The sequence below is a fragment of the Stegostoma tigrinum genome, chromosome 2 (assembly GCF_030684315.1).
Source record: "Stegostoma tigrinum isolate sSteTig4 chromosome 2, sSteTig4.hap1, whole genome shotgun sequence".
Lineage (NCBI taxonomy): Eukaryota > Metazoa > Chordata > Chondrichthyes > Orectolobiformes > Stegostomatidae > Stegostoma > Stegostoma tigrinum.
The window spans coordinates 104270944-104289722 of NC_081355.1; the positions used below are offsets into that span (position 1 = coordinate 104270944).

General features: G+C 40.1%; 1 protein-coding gene across 10 annotated transcripts in view; it reads right to left on the minus strand.

The window, feature by feature from the left end:
* tbc1d5 (TBC1 domain family, member 5) overlaps positions 1-18779 on the minus strand; it is a 504442-nt gene that overhangs the window by 374048 nt on the left and 111615 nt on the right. For 4 of the 10 annotated variants that reach the window (XM_048520185.2, XM_059638264.1, XM_059638253.1 and 1 more), the window contains one exon: positions 17285-17358. The exons of 1 other annotated variant lie outside the window; for it this stretch is intronic. The gene's annotated coding sequence lies outside the window, so the exon portion shown is untranslated. Of the gene's footprint in view, positions 1-17276; positions 17359-18779 lie in introns of all 10 variants that reach the window. 5 more of the 10 variants (XM_059638271.1, XM_048520175.2, XM_059638262.1 and 2 more) reach the window with 2 other exon arrangements.

Sequence of the window (18779 nt, forward strand, 5' to 3'; positions counted from 1 at the left end):
AGTCATTAGGCATCTAGTTGGAACAGATTACAGACCATGTTTACATGCATCCAATATAAAATTTCTGAACCAAGTGTTTGAAACCTTTTATAGTCTATGTTCTATTTCTGTAAACACCTCCATTTCTACAAATCTGCAAAAGCCTCCTCTGCAACATCTGAAGACCAGGGCTAAAGTTGGAAGTGCTGTTTTAGAGTTGAAACAGAGCAGTCAAACAGCAACCTGCCATTGTCATGTTTAAACAATCACAGCCATCAGTCAACATTCCATTCCTCTCAAGCAAATCTCTGGGTACATCCTATTCTGCCAGATGTGAAAATATAGTGGTATCCAGTCATAAGGAAATTGCCCTGGGAGCCCACAACATCGACTCCAGGGTTCATTATTTAAGACTAACCAAGGTCAAGAAAACCTCCCAAATTACCACACAGTACCTCAAATTGGTGCTCCTAATTAAAAAAAACATTGAAAGCAATATTGCAGCAAGAACATGGAATGCACTCACAGAAGGCGTTTCCTGCACCTATCACAATGAATGGCTCAAGGATGCCAATGGTTAAATTCAGCGACACATAGCTACATACTTACACTTCCAGCAGGTAATGAAAAAAAATCACCAGGGAACAATTTATTTGTCCACGTTCCCACTAGTCTGTTATAGATGCATCTATGTTAGCACTGCTTAGAATGACCATAGATGATTTGTGCAATCTTCATTACATTATGTGGGCAAACTAATGCCCAGTAACCATATCTAACAGAGCAACCTAAACTGAAATGAAACATTGATATTACTTTATCTTGTAATTCTCCTGCTAACACAAATGAGGTGAATTATATTTTCATAGTGCCATATGGTTAAGAAAATGGATAAATCATTGTATTTGAATGTTAAGAAAGTAAATGTGATAGTTAATTAGTGACGACAAGTTCTCAGTTCACAAAAAAGCAAGAGATACGGTGGACTTACTACCTTGTGTCACAATTAACCCAGAATGGTTGGGTGAAGAGAATTTGAATTGTAGGATCCCTTCAGGTAGGAGTAAGCTATTTGGCCCATCGAGTCCACACCGAAGAGCATCCCATCCAGAACGAAGCCCTACTCTATCCCTATAGCCCTGCGTTTCCCATGGCTAATCCACCTGACCTGCACGTCTTTGGACTGTAGGAAGAAATAAGAGCACCTTGAGGAAACCCATGCAGACACTGGGAGAATGTGCAAACTCCACACAGATAGTTGCCTGAGGTGCTGCGAGGCAGCAGCGTTAACCACTGAGCTATCATGTCACCTTTGTGCATAGCTGACTAGTTACTGTAAGAAGATTAATTCCTATTAAGCTTACAGTTTATAATACATATGTATTTCAAGTGTTTGAGGAGATTGAGGGGTTTCTAGAGGTAAGTACATCACACTGCACAGCCAAACCACATTAGATTTTGCTTTAAATGATGGCAGCTGATTAAAATGGAGAGGAATATGTTCCATCCCAGAAGATAATTTTTTCACTCCAAATTCCATTATATTTTAGACACATGCCCATCGATTAAAACTTTACAGAAATATTGATGAATTAGCTAAAATGTTTACATCCATTATCATTGGGAAAAGATGAAATATAAAGTATATAGCATACTGCTCAATGTCAGTTTGATTATCAACAATCTTGCACAATTATGTCGAGCTGATTTTTGTAAATGAACTCTGTCCCATTTTTCTGAAGAAATTTGCTCACCAACAAAATTCTTCACAAGAAAATTTCAAAGCCCACTTTGTTCGCATTGTAAACAATGTAAAACTTATTAATCACTACCAGGAGAGGCGCCACTTTAGAGGATTAGTATTATTAGCTTACACATTGTTTCATATTTAAACAAGATAGCAGCACATTGGTTATGTTACTGGACTATTATTCAAGAATCTTGGGCTAATGCATCTGGATACATTAATTTAAATTCCACCATTGGTACTGGTGAATTTAAATTTGGTTAATCACACTAAATTTGGAATAAAATGATACATAACAGATGGGCAGCTGAGGGGTCTTAATGTAAATTTTCTGACCCTGTTCCTCAGCCATGTAACTATCAGATTGATGTAAGTTTCAACCTTGGTTCACTAATACCATTTAAGGAAGGAAATTGACCATCCTCATCCAGTCTAGCCTTCATGTTCATTCTGAAATGGTCTAGCAAATCACTCAATTGTTTTCAAGATGATGGCTCATCATCGGCATTTTGAGGGCATTCAGACATTGGCAATCAATGCGCAAAGCTGACCTCCTGTAAATGAACAAATATACTTTAAAATACTTGACTGAAATTTGGTTTGGAAAATAGTGTCCATTAAGATCTCTGGTTTAAGAATATAGAATTGCTAGCCTTGTGCAGTTAAGCCACAGATAAAACAACCTAAGGGCAAGATCCTTCAGAATTCTTTGAAGAGGAAGGAATCTGCATAGACTTGATGTGCAGAAAGGGTGGAGTTGGTAGGATAACAGTATTACAAACTGGATTTCTTTCTCGCATATTTCTATCAATAATTATTTTCTGGAATACCTCTGATTAAATATCCACCCCGCGGATTCCAGAATATTTGATTAAGGATTTTTGGGTGTAACCAATAAATTCCATTGTCATTAAATAAAACTAAGTTCTTACTTAGGTAATACTCCTGGCTATAGGGTTCTACAGCCGAGAGAACTACTAATATTTTGACAATTAACAGCCTTCGTAATGAAAGCACTGTAGCTGTCTCACAGAGTTCTATAACAGATGGATAGCTAAGCAGTTTTCAATACAATTTATTGAACCCATTCCCCAGATGTTTGTGGCTGCACCACAAACTACAATAGGCTTACTTCACAACTGTGACAGGAACTGACCCAGAGGGCTGAAATTCGGGCTAGGTCTGGGAATTGAGTAATTAACTCTTTTTTTCTAGAAAAAAAATTACATTCAAAGTACAAGAATAAGTTTAAATTTACAGTTTGTAAATTGAAAGGAACTGTTTTTCCTAGGGTGGAGGTAGCTATTACAAGGGGGCATAGTTTTAAAGTGAGTGGAGGTAGATATAGGGGAGACATCAGAGGTAGGTTCTTTACTCAGAGTGGTAGGGACATGGAACGCATTGCCGGAGAGGGTAGTAGAGTCGGCCTAGTCAGGTGCATTTAAGCTGCAATGAGACAGGCATATGGATGATAGTATAAGGTAGGGGTGGAAGTTAGATAGACCTTAGGTTTAGGGTAAAAATTCAGCACAACATCATGGGCCAAAGGGCCTGTGCTGTGCTGTACTGTACTGTTCTACGTTCTAGGTTCTAACCATTCCACTAAGTGAGTAATAGGCAGTCATATCTGACATTTCGGAAAATGGTTGCAGCTGTTCCAAGTTTATAAACTCATGACTTCAGGAATGCATTCTAGGCACAACTCTTTGTTTAGCACCTTCAATGATCTTTACTTCACAAAATCTGAAAGGGAACTGCTTGGTGATGATCGCATTACATTCAGCTTCATTCATAATTCTTCCAAGAACAAAATAATCCATGATTACTGCAGCAAGATTTAGACAACAGTTTTGGGCTGATAAAAAAAAGCTACACTTTTTTTGGGCCATACAAGTACCTGATAATGACATCACAAACAATAAAATGGTTACCACATTCCCACAATTGTTCACCAATGTCCGGAAGTGCCACTGACTGACAACTCAACTGTATCAAATAGACACTGACTACAATATGACTAAGGTTAGATATTCTACAGCAAGTGCCTCACATTTCTACTGTCTAAATGACACAAGGTCAGAAAGTGATAGAAGTCACTTTGTTGTGTGCAGTTGCAACAACTCATGAAGCTCAACATCCAGATTAGGTGCATCAGCCATAGGGAATGGAGGGTTACAGTGAGGGGGGAGGTGGGTCTGGGTGGGAAGCTCTTCAGAATGTCAGTGTGGAATCAATGGGTCAAACAGTCTGATTCCACTCTGTAGGGATTTTATGATTTGATTGGTGCCTAATCCTCTAAACATGCTGCATTCTCCTCCCCACCACCTGCTAACATGACTGTAAGGTATATTTGTCAATGCTACTAGTGAAAATTCCTTGGTAGATTCCAGGAGGACAAGGATCACAAGACCAGGACAACTTTACTTATATAGGTTCTTACCCAGTCTCAGCGTATTCCACTTTTGAAACACAAGTACAAATGCAAGGTAGGAACATTATAATCATTTTGATTACAGCAACGTGATAATGTCCAGATAGTTTGTTTTCAGTATTAGTTAGAAGATAAACATATAGGTCAGAATATCTAGTAAAGGTGCTTTGACAAGTCACAAAACAAACAAGAACATGGACTGAATTTATACTCAAAACTTTTATTATTTGTGCTGCCAACAGTTTTTAAGTAAGAAACAATTTTCAGATCGGACATGTATAATTACATACAGTTATGGGGTGGTCCTACTCATTCTTCAGGGGCAGAATTCACAATCCCTAGCTAACAACATACCCTTTTCTATGAATGTTAACAAAGTGATAACAAAGAGTCACCCCATACCATTATTCAACCAACTTGAATGAAACAACACACAGCAGGAAGAAAAAGGCAACAGACAGAAAGCAAACAGTATGACATACTTTAACAAGTTCTGAATTTAAAAACAATTGTTTAATTATCTTCAGATAGAAGGAATAGATTTGCATTGTTATAGCACCTTCTGTGACCTCAATGTCCCAAATTGCCTTACAGTTATTAAATACATTGACTGTAGTAATTTAAGAAATATGGCATTCATGTTGCACACACCAAGGTCTTAAAATTCACATCAGATCATCTATGTTAGTGATTAAGATTAGGGGCTCAATATTGATCAGGATTTAAAGGAGGGTTTTTCTGCTCCTCTTTAAAGTAGTGACAAAAGATACTTTATGTCTATCTGAAAGAGCAGGTCAAAAGTCACATGACACCAGGTTATAGTCCCAACAGGTTTACTTGAAATCACAAGCTTTCAAACAGCTGCTCCTTCGTCAGGTGAAGTCAAAGCTTCAAAAGCTTGTGACTTCAAATAAACCTGTTGGAACTATAACCTGGTGTCATGGGACTTCTAACCTTGTCCATCCCAGTCCGCCGTCAGCACCTCCACATCATGAAAGAGCAGGTACTTTTCATTCAAAACTCATTCAAAAGACAGCATCTCAAAGAGTAACTGAGTAAAATGACAAACGAGATTATGAACTTGAAAGTATCTGAAAGCGGACTTAAAATTAAAGCTTCCTGATTCAGCAGCAAGAACACAGCCAACTAAATTGACGACTGTTATACAAAATATGCATGTTCCTACCCCCACCAAGTTCAAAAGCTAAAAATAAAAGCAGTACAGTACTGTATCACAAACAGTTGTAAATTGATTTAATTTAGAAAGCATATTTAAAACAAATCATAATGACATCTGTGTTAAATACAGGACAAGGTTACTGCTAAATACCATTGACAATTAAAACCTCAGACTTAAAAACAGTATCTGCTTTTATTTGGAATTGCTAGACGATTTTTATATTTATTGTTAGCTTGTATCAATTTCTTTGTAAAAATCAGCACAGTACATACAAAGCAAAAAGCTGACTTTTAAATTTGTTACTAAATAAAGCTTGCTATAATTTTTTACCCTATTAAAAACAACAAACCTACATGTCAATGGATGTTATGTTTACCAGAGATGACTGGAAAGCCATATGTTTCTTCTATTGTGCAAAGAAGAAACGACTTTCAGTCACTTGTGTTTCTGATTAGCAAAATGATTTATGCCACAATCACTAAAAAATGCCAGCAAGTGAATGAAAAAGCACACCAGATGTGCACATTGAGAAAAGGAGTAGCTGCTACATCGTAATCACAGCTACCTAACTCAGTTTTTTTTTATCCAGTGTGTTTGGCATTCATGGAAATGGCACTTTTTCACTTCTTGCTCATCTAAATAAAGGAAAACAAATGATACATTTTATATTTTTTGCCACACACAATTCAATAAATTAATTACAGTTTTGTCTTTAGACTTATCATCAGGAATAGGCTGGCAACGATCACAGGGATTAATTGCTTCAGAGGTGTGAAATGCAGGTTTCCTTTTCCCTGCATACCTTGTAAAGAAACAATGATTAATCTCTGTTTAACTATTCTCTAAAAGGGAATTGAGAGTTTGCCAAACCAGGCCATATCCTCATAATCCAAAAGTTAAATTCAGATAAACTACAATTTGCACTGAACTATATTCATTTGTAAATTAATTGAACACTGATTCTTAATCAATTTATAACACAATGCTACTTGCATATGTTCCAGTACAAGTTGCCATCCAACTGTACCATGCTACAGTTTTCAAACTTGTCCAAAGCAGTTCTTATGGACCAAATCAGCTTCTTCTATAAAATAGTTCATTTAGTTTTAGCAAGAAGGTTTCATTCAATGGAGAAACTCAGCAGGTCTGGCAGCATCTGTGGAGAGAAAGCAGAGCTAAGTTTTCAAGTCTTGTGGCTCTGCACCAGAGCAAGTACTTAAGAATGGTCACGGGACTCAAAACATGTTTACTGCTTTCTCTCCACAGATGCTGCCAGACTTGCTGAGTTTCTCCAGCAATTTCTGTTTTGACTCAGACTGCCACAGTTCTATGTTTTATTTTAATACTCTTTTAACTTCTTCTTGTGTAACTACAACTTTTAGCTTTATAAGTTTATGCCCAGGTTGAATAGCTAAGTCACCAAACTACAGTTAGAGCAATTGCCTTGAACTGAGCAGAAATTTTCGTAGGACATTCACAAAGTATGGAGAACAGTCTGATCTGGATGATCACTGTTGCAGATAGGGGTGTCCTGGAAATTTTATTTGTGGGGTAAGTGTGAAATTCTTGCATGGAGAGTAAAGATTCTGCTGAGTGTAGAAAACAGCTTGATAGACAATGAACACCTGAGGACCTGTCAGATCACTCACCAGATTGTTATTGGTGCAATTCCATTGCTTCCAGTCCTGACAGGTGCCAGGAGGCAATAGAGATTAAAAGAGTCATGCCTATCCATGAAGACCTACAAAATCTATCAAACTTACAAACCATTCTCACTCAGTTTTGTACTTCATTTACTCATTTTTCAAAACGAAGTTTAAAAATAAGTTATTTTTTCACTTGAATAGAAGAGAAGGAGAGCAGCAATAACTTATTTTCCAATGCCACAATAACTGCATATTTGTTTGGTGGAATAGTGTACAACTAGTTGAGCTCATGGTGGCTGCATAAAGAGAACAAACTGAATCTCACATTACCCTAAACCTTTTAGAATTATAAAGGCAGCTCTCTCAAGATAAGGGCACATTAGTGATTATATTGGCAACAGAAGGAAGAATTCTAAGCACAACACAATTTCTTACATTTTGAGATTTATTGCACCATAAAACGTCTTCTTTTAACCTGTCTGCTTCATATCCTAGTTCATAAAAACCAGCAAATGAACAGCTTGCAGTTTCTCATGTACCTGCTTTGCCATATCTCATCTCCACAAGATGAGGTGTGCATTGTGGCTAAGTCAGCGGGATGGTGAAAAAGCAACAAGTAATTTGTTTGAAAATTTTGTCTGCTTTGGTTTAGTTATATGATGTATTACGAGAAGATGACACATTCAACAAACTTGCAAATTGGAACATTATTAATTATATAAGCAACAATCTAGGAACATTTACTGGTCACAAGTAAAAAGGTAGAATACTTCAAAGAAGGATACTTTGTTAATATTTGCTATTATCTCAACAATGACTATCAAATTTTAACTTCAATTATATTTTAGTTGTACCTGAGACTTGACATGGAATAAAACAGTTTTTAGCAAAGAAGAAATATGGGCCAAAAATGGATATAATGGTCAATACAGTGCAGACCTGGAGGAACACAGGAGGTCAGGCAACATCACAGCAGACCTGAAGAAGTGTGCAAACCCAAAACATCAACTTTCCTGCTCCTCTGATGCTGCCTGAGCTGCTGTGTTTCTCTGGTTCCACATTGTATTGACTGACTCCAGCATCTGCAGTGGTCCCTTGACCATAAACTGAGGCAAACTTTGACAGACCTTTGTGGAAGAAACAAGCTCACCACACTAAAATGATCAATTTTATCGAAAAACATCCAAACAAGCAACTGAATCAGTCAGGAAATGTGAACTCCTGTTTAATTCGCAAATTGGAAGATAAAAGGCCCACCTACAAGTTAGTCAGCATGGAAATACAATGGAGATGGGCTTCAGAATACACACTGATCTATGAAAACGGAAGTTGCCAGAAAACTTCAGGTCTGGCAACATCTGAAATCAGAGTTAACATTTTGGGTGCAGTGACCCTTCCTCAGAGCCGAAGTTAGCTACGAAAATATCAGTCTATATGCAGAAGATAGGGTGGTGGATGCTGGTAAAGAGTAAATGATAAATGGGGATACAGCCCAAAGACAGAAAAGAGTGGATAATGATCTGGCTAAGAGGGTGAATAGCTGTTCATGGAGATTGTTAGTGTCTAACAGTAGGCAGTGTGCCACGGCAGACTGTGATAACAAGGCCTAGTATGTGGAATTGGGGCGAAGACATGGGAGAGTTGAGGCCCCAAAATTATTGACCACAATATCGAGTCTGGAGAACTGCACGTTCCCCAACTGGAAAATGAAATGTTATTCTTCCAGCTTTGGACAAGTATCCTCTCCCTGCCCTGAAGTCCCTTTTACCCATCTCCAACACTCTGCCTCCACCTGGACCCCTCCCACTGGCATGTTATCTGCACTCGATCTGTTCATTGAGAACTGTCGATGTGACGTTGATTTCCTTGATTTCTCCGGCCCCCTCGACCTGTCTCCCTATGAACTGACTGCACTCCACATGCATAGATCCAACTCTGAATTTGTTATTAAACCTGCCGGATAAGTGTGGTGCTGTTGTAGTCTGGCATACTGATCTCTACATTGCTGAGGCGAAGCGTCAGCTCTGAGATACTTCCTCCTATCTCTCCCTGGACCATGATCCACCATGGGACATCAGATCATTGTATCAATTATGGTCACTGACCTCATTTCGCCCGGTGATCTCCCTTCTCATTGCGTCCAAACTAATAGTCCCCCATCCCTGCTCAGCTTGCTTCTACCTCCTTCCAAAATAATCCACAAACTGGACTGCTTGGGTGGACCCACTGTTTCTGCCTGCTCCTGCCCCACTGAATTAATCTCTTCCTATCTTAGCTCAGTCTTTTCTCCCCTGATTCAGCCCATGCCCACTTACATCCACAATTCATCTGATGCTTTACACCAATTTTGTAATTGCCAGATTGCAAGCTCAATAATGACTATCAAATTTTAATTGATTAATTGACTAATTACAATGGATGTGCAATCTCTTTATATGTCTACTCTCCACCAGGATGGTCCCAAGTCTCTTTGGTTCTTCCTGGAAGAAAGGCCTGAACCGTCCCCATCTACACCACACTCTACCGCTTGGCTGAGCTCATCCTCACCCTGAACAATTTCTCTTTTAACTCATCATTTTTTCAGGTCAGCAGGCTCGCCATGGGTATGTGCATGGGCCCCTGTTATGTCGGTTCTTTTATGGTGTCTGGCCACCATGCACAACTCTCTCCTATATATCGATGATATATAGAACATAGAACATTACAGCACAGTACAGGCCCTTCGGTCCTCATTGTTGTGCCGACCTGTCATACCGATCTCAAGCCCATCTAACCTACACTATTCCACGTACGTCCATATGCTCATCCAGTGACGACTTAAATGTACCTAAAGTTGGCGAATTTACTACCGTTGCAGGCAAAGCGTTCCATTCCCTTACTACTCTCTGAGTAAAGAAACTACCTCTGACATCTGTCCTATATCTTTCACCCCTCAAATTTAAAGCTATGCCCCCTCATGCTCGCCGTCACCATCCTAGGAAAAAGGATCTCCCTATCCACCCTATCTAACCCTCTGATTATTTTATATGTTTCAATTAAGTCACCTCTCAACCTTCTACTCTCTAATGAAAACAGCCTCAAGTCCCTCAGCCTTTCCTCGTAAGACCTACCCTCCATACCAGGCAACATCCTAGTAAATCTCCTCTGTACCCTTTCCAAAGCTTCCACATCCTTCTTATAGTGTGGTGACCAGAACTGGAAAAATTCATCAACTTTGCTTCCAATTCCCGCTCTATCTCTGACTCCTGCCTTCCCTTCCTCAACATCCGTCTCCATTTCTGGAGATAAACTGGCCACTAATATCCACTATAAATTAACTAATTCCCATAGCTACCTGAACTAAACAGCCTCGCACCCTGCTTCCTGTAAAGACTCCATCCCATTCTCTCAGCTCCTCCGTCTCATAAGTTCAGATGAAGCCAACTTCGACAAGAGAACCTCTAAAAAGTGTCCTTCTTCCTCAACTAAGGGTTCCCCAGCAGTGCTGTTGACAGGACCCTCAGCCGGGTCTGACTCATTTCCCGGGTGTCCACCTGCACCCACAATCATCCCTCGTGCAACAGAGATAGGTCCTCCTTATCCTTCCCTACAATCCCAACTGCATTCACATCCAGAAGTTCAATTGCCACTATTCTCACCATCTCCAGTGAGATGCCGCCACCAGAGAAGTATATTCCCCTCCCCTGTCAACCTTCCGGAGGAATCATTTCCACTGGGACACCCTGGTCCATTCTTCCATCACCCCCAACACCACCCACAGCCCCACGGCACCTTCCCCAGCAACCGCCCAAGCTGTAAAACGTGCCTATTTATCTCCTCCCTCCCCAGTATCCAAGTGCCCAAACATACTTTCTAGGTAAAGCAACACTTTGCCTGCACGTCCCAGAATCTAATCTGCTGCTCACAATGTGGTCTCCTCTACATTGGGGAAACAAAGCATAGACTGGGCAACCGCTTCACAGTGCGCCTACATTCTGCCCATAGAGCAGACTCGAAGCTTCCAGCTGCCTGCCACTTTAACACACCACCCTACTGCCTGGCCAACATCTCAGTCTCTGGCTTGCTGCAGTGTTCCAGCAAAGCTCAGCCCAAGCTGGAAGAACAGTGCCTCATTTTCTGTTTGGCGACCCCACAGTCCTCCGGACTCGAATTAGAGTTCAGTAATTTTAGGGCCTCAATTCTCCCATGTCCTAGCCCCCAACCCCACACAGCAGGCCTTATTATCACACAATGTGTAGTGGCAGGCTATGTATTGTTGGTCACTAACAGATCCCATTATTGCAATTCACTCTCCAAGTCAGATCGTTATCCATTCCTTTGTCTGTCCATTTGTTCTTCTCTCTCTTTTGGCACTATCCCCACCCATGATTTACTCCTTAACTCCTCTCCCCAACCTATCTTCTGCATATAAACAAACATTTTCCTTGTTATCCACAGTTCTGAGGACAGGTCACTCAACCAGTAACATGAACTCTCATTTCTCTTCATAATGCTGTTAGGCTTGCTGAGCTTTTTCAGCTACATGTTTTCATTTCTGATTTACAGTTCTTTCAGTTTTTATTTTAACAGCTGCTTTGAGCAGTACAGCAGAGTAAGGAACGTGGATTCATTCATAACAGCAGACAGAATCTGGAAGGCTTGCTCCTTGTCTACTCCTCTCATTATCTAAACAAGTGGACCCAGTGACAAAGCAACCTTAGAAAGCAGGATAACAAAGTGTGAAGCTGAATGAACACAGCAGGCCCAGCAGCATCTTAGGAGCACAAAAGCTTACGTTGCGGGTCTAAACCCTTCATCATAAAAGGGGGATGGGGACAGGGTTCTGAAATAAATAGGGGGGGAGGGGGAGGCGGACCGAAGATGGGTAGAAGAGAAGGAGGGTAAGGAGGGGATAGGTCAAGGGGGCAGGATGAGGTTCGCAGGTAGGAAATGGAGGTGCGGCTTGAGGTGGGAGGACGGGATAGGTGAGAGGAAGAACAGTCTTTTTCCTACCTACTAACCTCATCCCACCCCCTTGACCTGTCCGTCCTTCCTGGACTGATCTATCCCCTCCCTACCTTCCCATTCATACTCTCCTCTCCACCTATCTTCTCCTCTAATCAGCTTCGGTCCGCCTCCCCCCTCTCCCTATTTATTTCAGAATCCTCTCCCCATCCCCCTTTTCTGATGAAGGGTCTAGGCCTGAAACGTCAGCTTTTGTACTCCTAAGATGCTGCTTGGCCTGCTGTGTTCATTCAGCTCCACACTTTGTTATCTCGGATTCTCCATCTGCAGTTGCCATTATATCTGATCTCAACCTTCGAAAGCAACCATCCATGAAAAACTCAAGATAATTACACGTTTTGTGACTGCTACAGATACAAGTCAATAATCAATCAACTGTGGCCTCAGGTTTAAAACCTAACACTTCAGAAGATGCTAAGAACTTAGAAATGATGTACCCTTGTTTTTCCTTGTTCATACCAGCCACACACACTTCTAAACTTATTACCTGTGTTCATATGTACATTTGATGTTGCAGTTTTATTATCTTTTTCTTGGTGTTAGTAGGTAACAAAATCCTGTCTTTCATTCAAAGAAGCTTAGCAATTGACTGTCATTTTCTAGCCAAACTAGGTTTTAGCTGAATAATGTTAACTGCGTGCTAAGAAGAAAACAAAAGTACTTGTTGCAACTGAGAAGTGTTTAAAAAGAATGGAGTTGATGTTCTCCTGCAGGTGACTATAACATAAACAAGACGATTAGGTGAGTCTCAGAGTAGAGTAGACAAGCAATGGGATGTTAGAGAAATGTGCGCTAATTTTTTTCCAAACAACTTTGAATATGTTTCCTTAAAGGTCATCTTTAACCAGAAATAAAAGTAACACCTGGCTCAATAAGAGAATGTTGGCTGCACACCATTCTTTCTAACAATATAGAGGTACCATGCTTACAAATTTGCCATTGTTAATTAGAAATTGTCATTTAATTGCATCGGACTTCAGTTATTGTATAATGGTTACTGATTATATATGAAAGATATGAATTATTACTTTATTTGATTAGCTTCAAGTTAATGTCTGTAGGATGCTGTGAATTAGCTCCCAGGCCTTGAATTTTCAACTCCTCTCATTCTCCTCCTCTACACAAAAAAGCTTTCAAATCAGCAGCTGTAATGCTGAAAGTAAACTTGCATCTCTCAATTTGACCATTTTCTTATGTGCATTCTTGGGCAAGTGTTTGATGTCATGAGGGAAGAAAGGGATACCTAAATATAAATTTTCAATGCACTGGTACATAGAATGATATGACGCTTTGCAACAATGGGAGCAATAAAAAAAACTTACTATTATGGGAAAAATTGCAATAAATCAATTCAGCATCCATTTTACTACTGCCCTGATTTTCTTTTCCATTGACGTCCCTTAAGTTAAAATATTGCTAACGATTCTTACACATACACAAATAACATTACTTATAACAGTGATGAGAAAATGAGAGGCTACGTGATTCTTAGATTCAAAACCAGAATTTGGAAACCTTCCAAATTATTGCATTCATTTGGCAAATGAAAATCAGCAAAACTTGCAGATTAGAATCATTTCAATGGGACTGACAATTCATTGAATCATTATTCAAGATTTTAAAGACATTCAGCAGAATTATATAATTGAGATGGCAGCTTATTGGTATTGACACCATACTAGTAATCAGGAGACACAGGCTAATGCTCGGAGGACACTGGTTCAATTCCCACCATGGCAAACGGTGAAATCTGAATCAAATGAAAATCTAAGCTAGCCTAATGCCAACCAAGCTGTCAGTGTTGATCATCGTAAAAACCCATTTGGTTCATTAATGTCCATTAGGGAAGGAAATTGGTCAGGCCTACATATAACTGCAGACAGAACACCGACCTGTACAGCAAAGGAATGGACCCTTCGGCCACAATGTTGTGTTGAGCATGACACCAAATTAAACTATCCATTTTGCCTGCCCTTGATCCTTATTCATCCATTTCTTGCATATTCGCGTGCTTATCTAGAAGTCTCAGAAAGCCCCTGTAGCGTCTGTGTCCATCCCCACCCTGGCAGAGCATTTCACATTCCTACTACTCTCTACGTAAAAATCTTGCCCGTCACATGTCCTTTGAACTTTGCCACTCTCACCTTAAATGCATGTCCTGTAATTTCAGGCATTTTAACTCTGGGAAAAGGTGTCTCACCATCAACCGTATCCACGTATCTCAATTTTGTAAACTTCTATCAAGTCTCCCCTCAGCCTCCACTGCTCCAGAGAAAACAATCCAAGTTTCTCTAGCTTCTCCTTATAGGTCATAGCCTCCAATCCAGACAGCATCCTGGTAAACCTCTTCTGCACCCTCTCCAAAGCCTCCACATCCTTTCTGTAATGTGGCAACCAGAACCGGAGGCAGTATTCTAAGTGTGGCCTAAATAAAGTCTCATAAAACTGCAACATGACATCCTGACGCTTGTACTAAATTCCCCAACCAATAAAGGCAAGCATGCCAGGTGCCTACCTTACCATCCTATTGACTTGCGGGCCACTTTCACAGAGCTATGGACTCCAACCTCCAAGATCCCTCTGTACATCAATGCTGTTCGGAGCCCTGCTGTATACTTTTCCTTAACATTTGATCTCCCAAAGTGCAGCACCTCACACTTACATGGTTTAAATTCCATCTGCCATTTCTCTGCCCACACCTGCAACTGATCTACATCCCACTGTCTCCTTTGACAATCTTTTACACCATCCACAACTCTATGAATCATTGTATGGTCTGCAAGCTTACTTAGCCACCATCTACATTTTCATCCAAGTCATTTGCATCTGTCACAAACAGCAGAGGTCCCTGTGGAACATGGACATCCAGCCTGAAAAACAACCTTCTACCACTTCTTTCTGACTTTTGTGGCCAACCAGTTCTGAATCTACGCAGCAAAGTTACTGTGTATCCCATGCATCTTACACTACTGTTTGAGCCTACATGAGGGACCTTGTTAAAAGTCTTACTAAAGTAAACATAGACAATATCCACTTCTCTACCCTCATCAACCACCTTTGTCACTTCTTTGAAAAATTGAATCAAGTTAGAAGACATGATCTGCCCTATACAAAGCCATACTAACTGTCTCTAATTAGGCCACACTTTTTCAAAAAGCAGGTAAATCCTATCCGTAAGAATTCTCTCCAATAAATTCCCAACAACCGATGTGAATCTCACCAGTCTATAGTTTCCTGGATTATCCCTATTTCTCTTCCTGAACAGAGGAACAACATTAGCTACTGCCAGCCCTTTGGGACCTCTCCAGTGGCTAATAAGGATCTTGGTCAAGGCCCCTGCAATCTCGTCTCTTGGTTCTCTCAAAATCTGGGGTAGAGAGCCAAAATCACTTCTTTCTTGATCTCAAAATGCCCTAGCATATTAGCACGCTCCACACTAATGTCATTATTGTCCATATCCTTCTCCTTGGTGAATACCGATGCAAGGTACTCTTTTTGGATCTTGCCCACTTCCTCTGCCTCCAAGCACAAGTTCGCTCCTTTATGCTCGAGTGGTCCTACCTTCTCCCTAGTTATTTTCTTGTTTTTAAAGCATGTATAGAGAAGTCTTGGGATTCTCTTTAACCCCACTCACCAAGGACCTTTTTGCTCTCCTAATTTTCTGCTTGAGTTTTTTTTATAAATATTCCTCACAGGCTCCGTCTGATTTTAGGTTCCTAGACCTTACATGTGTTTCTTTTTCCCTTTTGACTAAATTCACAACCTCCCCTATAAATCAAGGGTCCCTTAACTTGCTATCCTTGTCCTTCTTCCTTACTAGAACATGCTGGTCCAGAAATTTCATGAGCAGGTCTTCAAACAATTCCCACACATGCCTGATAACAGCTCCTCCCAATTAACACTCCCTAGCTCCTTCCTAATACTGACATAATTTGTCCTCCCCAATTTAGTAATTTACCACTATGTCCTGACTTATTCTTATTCATAGCTTTCTTAAAACTTAAGGAGTTGTGATTACTGTTTCCAAAATGCTGTCCCACTGATAGGTCACCTGGCCAAGCTTACTGGCAGTAAAAGGTCCAGTATGACCCCTCCTTAGTTGGACTATCCACATAATGTTTCAAGAAATCCTCCTGGATGCATTTCACAAATTCTTCCCCGTCTGAGTGACTTGCTCTAAAGGATTCCCAATCAATACTGGGAAAGTTAAAGTCGTCCACAATGAAAACTGTTCCCACTGCATTATTCCATAATCTGCTTACGTGTGTTTCGGTGGCTGTTGGGGGACCGACAGCATAAATTTAGCACAGTGATTGCACCCATCTTATTTTTGAGACCAGCCCAAGTAAATGAGCCCTCCAGTACGTTCTCTTTGAAAGCAGACGTAACATTCTCCTTGACTAATAATACAACTCCTCCATCTCTTTTACCCCCCTACCTCGTCTAAAACAACAATACCCTGAAACATTGAGCAGCCAGTCCTGTCCCTTTCTCAACCAAGATCCACAACAAAGTGGTCGACTAAAGAATACTCCGAACTGGCACTAGCAAGTCAGTGAGCTTAAGCTGCATATAGGGATAGGCAATAAATACTGGTCCATCCAGTGACGTCCATGTGCCGTGGACAAACATTTTTACAAAAATCTCATGGAGCAAAGCGCATGCTACATTCATATTTGTAGAAATCAAGGATTAAGTAGTCAATATGTTCTCTTTCATAGTTGAAAGTTTTGCCCTCGATGTAGAGGATGTCGAAAGAGACTTGAGGACTTAGGTGCATGTATCTTGAAAATGCCATGAACAGGTGCAGAAAATAATCAAGATGGCAAATAAAATCCTACCCTTATTTTGAGAAGACTGGAGTATAAAAATGCAGAAGTTGTGCTGCAGTTACACAAAACTCTGGTTAGACCCCAACTGGAGTAGAGAGAACAGAATTGGGCGCCCGCCTTCGGAAGGACATTTTAGCCTTGAAGGGAATACAACAAAGGTTTACAACGATACCTGGACTTCAGGAATTAAATTATGAGGACAGATTATACAAATTAGGCATGTTTTCTCCAGAATGTAGGTGGTTAAGGGATGATGTGTTAACCTAAACAGATAAATAGAAAGCGGGACATAATACCAGCGCTTCATCCGAGGCTCACTGATGACGTTACCTAGAATGGTGACGAAACGTTTGAAAACTAAACTTCCAGCTCAGCGAGCAAACTCAGATCCAGGAACTCAATCTGAGCTACAAATCTTCTCAAAACTCGCTAACCTGTCAAGCATTTATAAACATACTCACTAACTTGTAGATTAATCTCTCTTCCAAATTTCGTCAGCGATGCCCGAATTAATAGATGTAAGCCTTGCAAGTCAGCATCTACATGAGGAAAAGAAATTAAATAGTCCGTCAAACAATTTTTTTTTCAATTGGGTCTTAAGATGACCTGTAGACATTCAATGCAGACCCACTTATAATGATCAATAATATGATCCAGGTGATGGCAAAATTGGGCAAGTCACATTTCAGTGAAGCCTGGCTAATGGACAGAGTTTTATTTCTTTTTGTTTACAACAGAGGTCAGTCACTGGCAGCCTCTTGTGAAGGTGTTCAATGTGCTTTTAAAAGTCACCCCATCACTACTCTAAAAGCAGAATAACAACTGAAATAACTGTGGATGCTATAAATCAGGAACAAAAACAAAGTGGCTGGAAAAGCTCAGCAGGTCTGACAGCATCTGTGAAGGAAAAGAAACAAAGTTAATGTTTCGGGTTCTGAGGAAAGGTCACTGGACCCAAAACATAACTGTTTTTTCCTTCACAGATGCTGCCAGATCTGCTGAGCTTTTCCAGCAACTTTATTTTTGTTCCTCTCTAAAAGCTCTTTCTTCAGTTGGCACAGCTCTCATTGGTTTCTTTTATAGTAAATTTCTGTGCATTTATTCCAGTTCTTGTTCAGAAGGTTTAAACAGTGTTAATTTCACTGAATAGGCGTGTCACAAACCCAGGGACATGGATTCAAATCCCATCATGGTAGATGGTGGTATTTGAATACAACTAATAAATATGGAATAATAAAAGCCAGTCTTAAGTGATTGTCATCATGAAACTACCATTGATTTTTGAGAAAAAAAACTCATCCCATCTAGCTCACTGTCGCCCTCATAGGAAGAAATCTGCCATCCTTATTTGGTTTAGCCTCCATGCAACTTCAGACCCACAGCAATGTGGATAACTTTTAAGTGCCTCTTGAAATGGGTTATCCAGTCATCAAGTTCAAGGACAATAAAGGAGGGGCAACACCACAGCCAAAGAATGATGAAAAAAATGTGATATGTTTCAATTAATATCTCTCCATAAATTCCTTTAAACAGGTGCTAATTTAGCATATTAATACTATTTAATATGGGTTCTTTAAACTTGCTTCTTCAAGGGTGTCTTCCTTTTTGGCACCTTCAATGACTTCGACTTCTGGAACATTCTTCTAAGCAATTCAGGGCTGCTACTAACAGCGCACCAGGTGCAAATGACCTGTCTCAACGAATAAGTCTCTGGCCCCTCTAACTCTCCTACTCTGGTAAAACACCAGTTAGCAAACAAATTAACAATTTTGCTCAAGTTTCCAAATAATAATACTATAAACTTTAATCACAAATACGAAGTGTACACTCAATTTACCATTAAGAAATTGTGCGAAGGCAGAAAAGAATAACCCATGAAAGAGGTTATATTTTAGTAGAAACAAAATAAATCCCCCTCTTTGGATACATCACCAAACAAAATAATTACAATTAACACTGT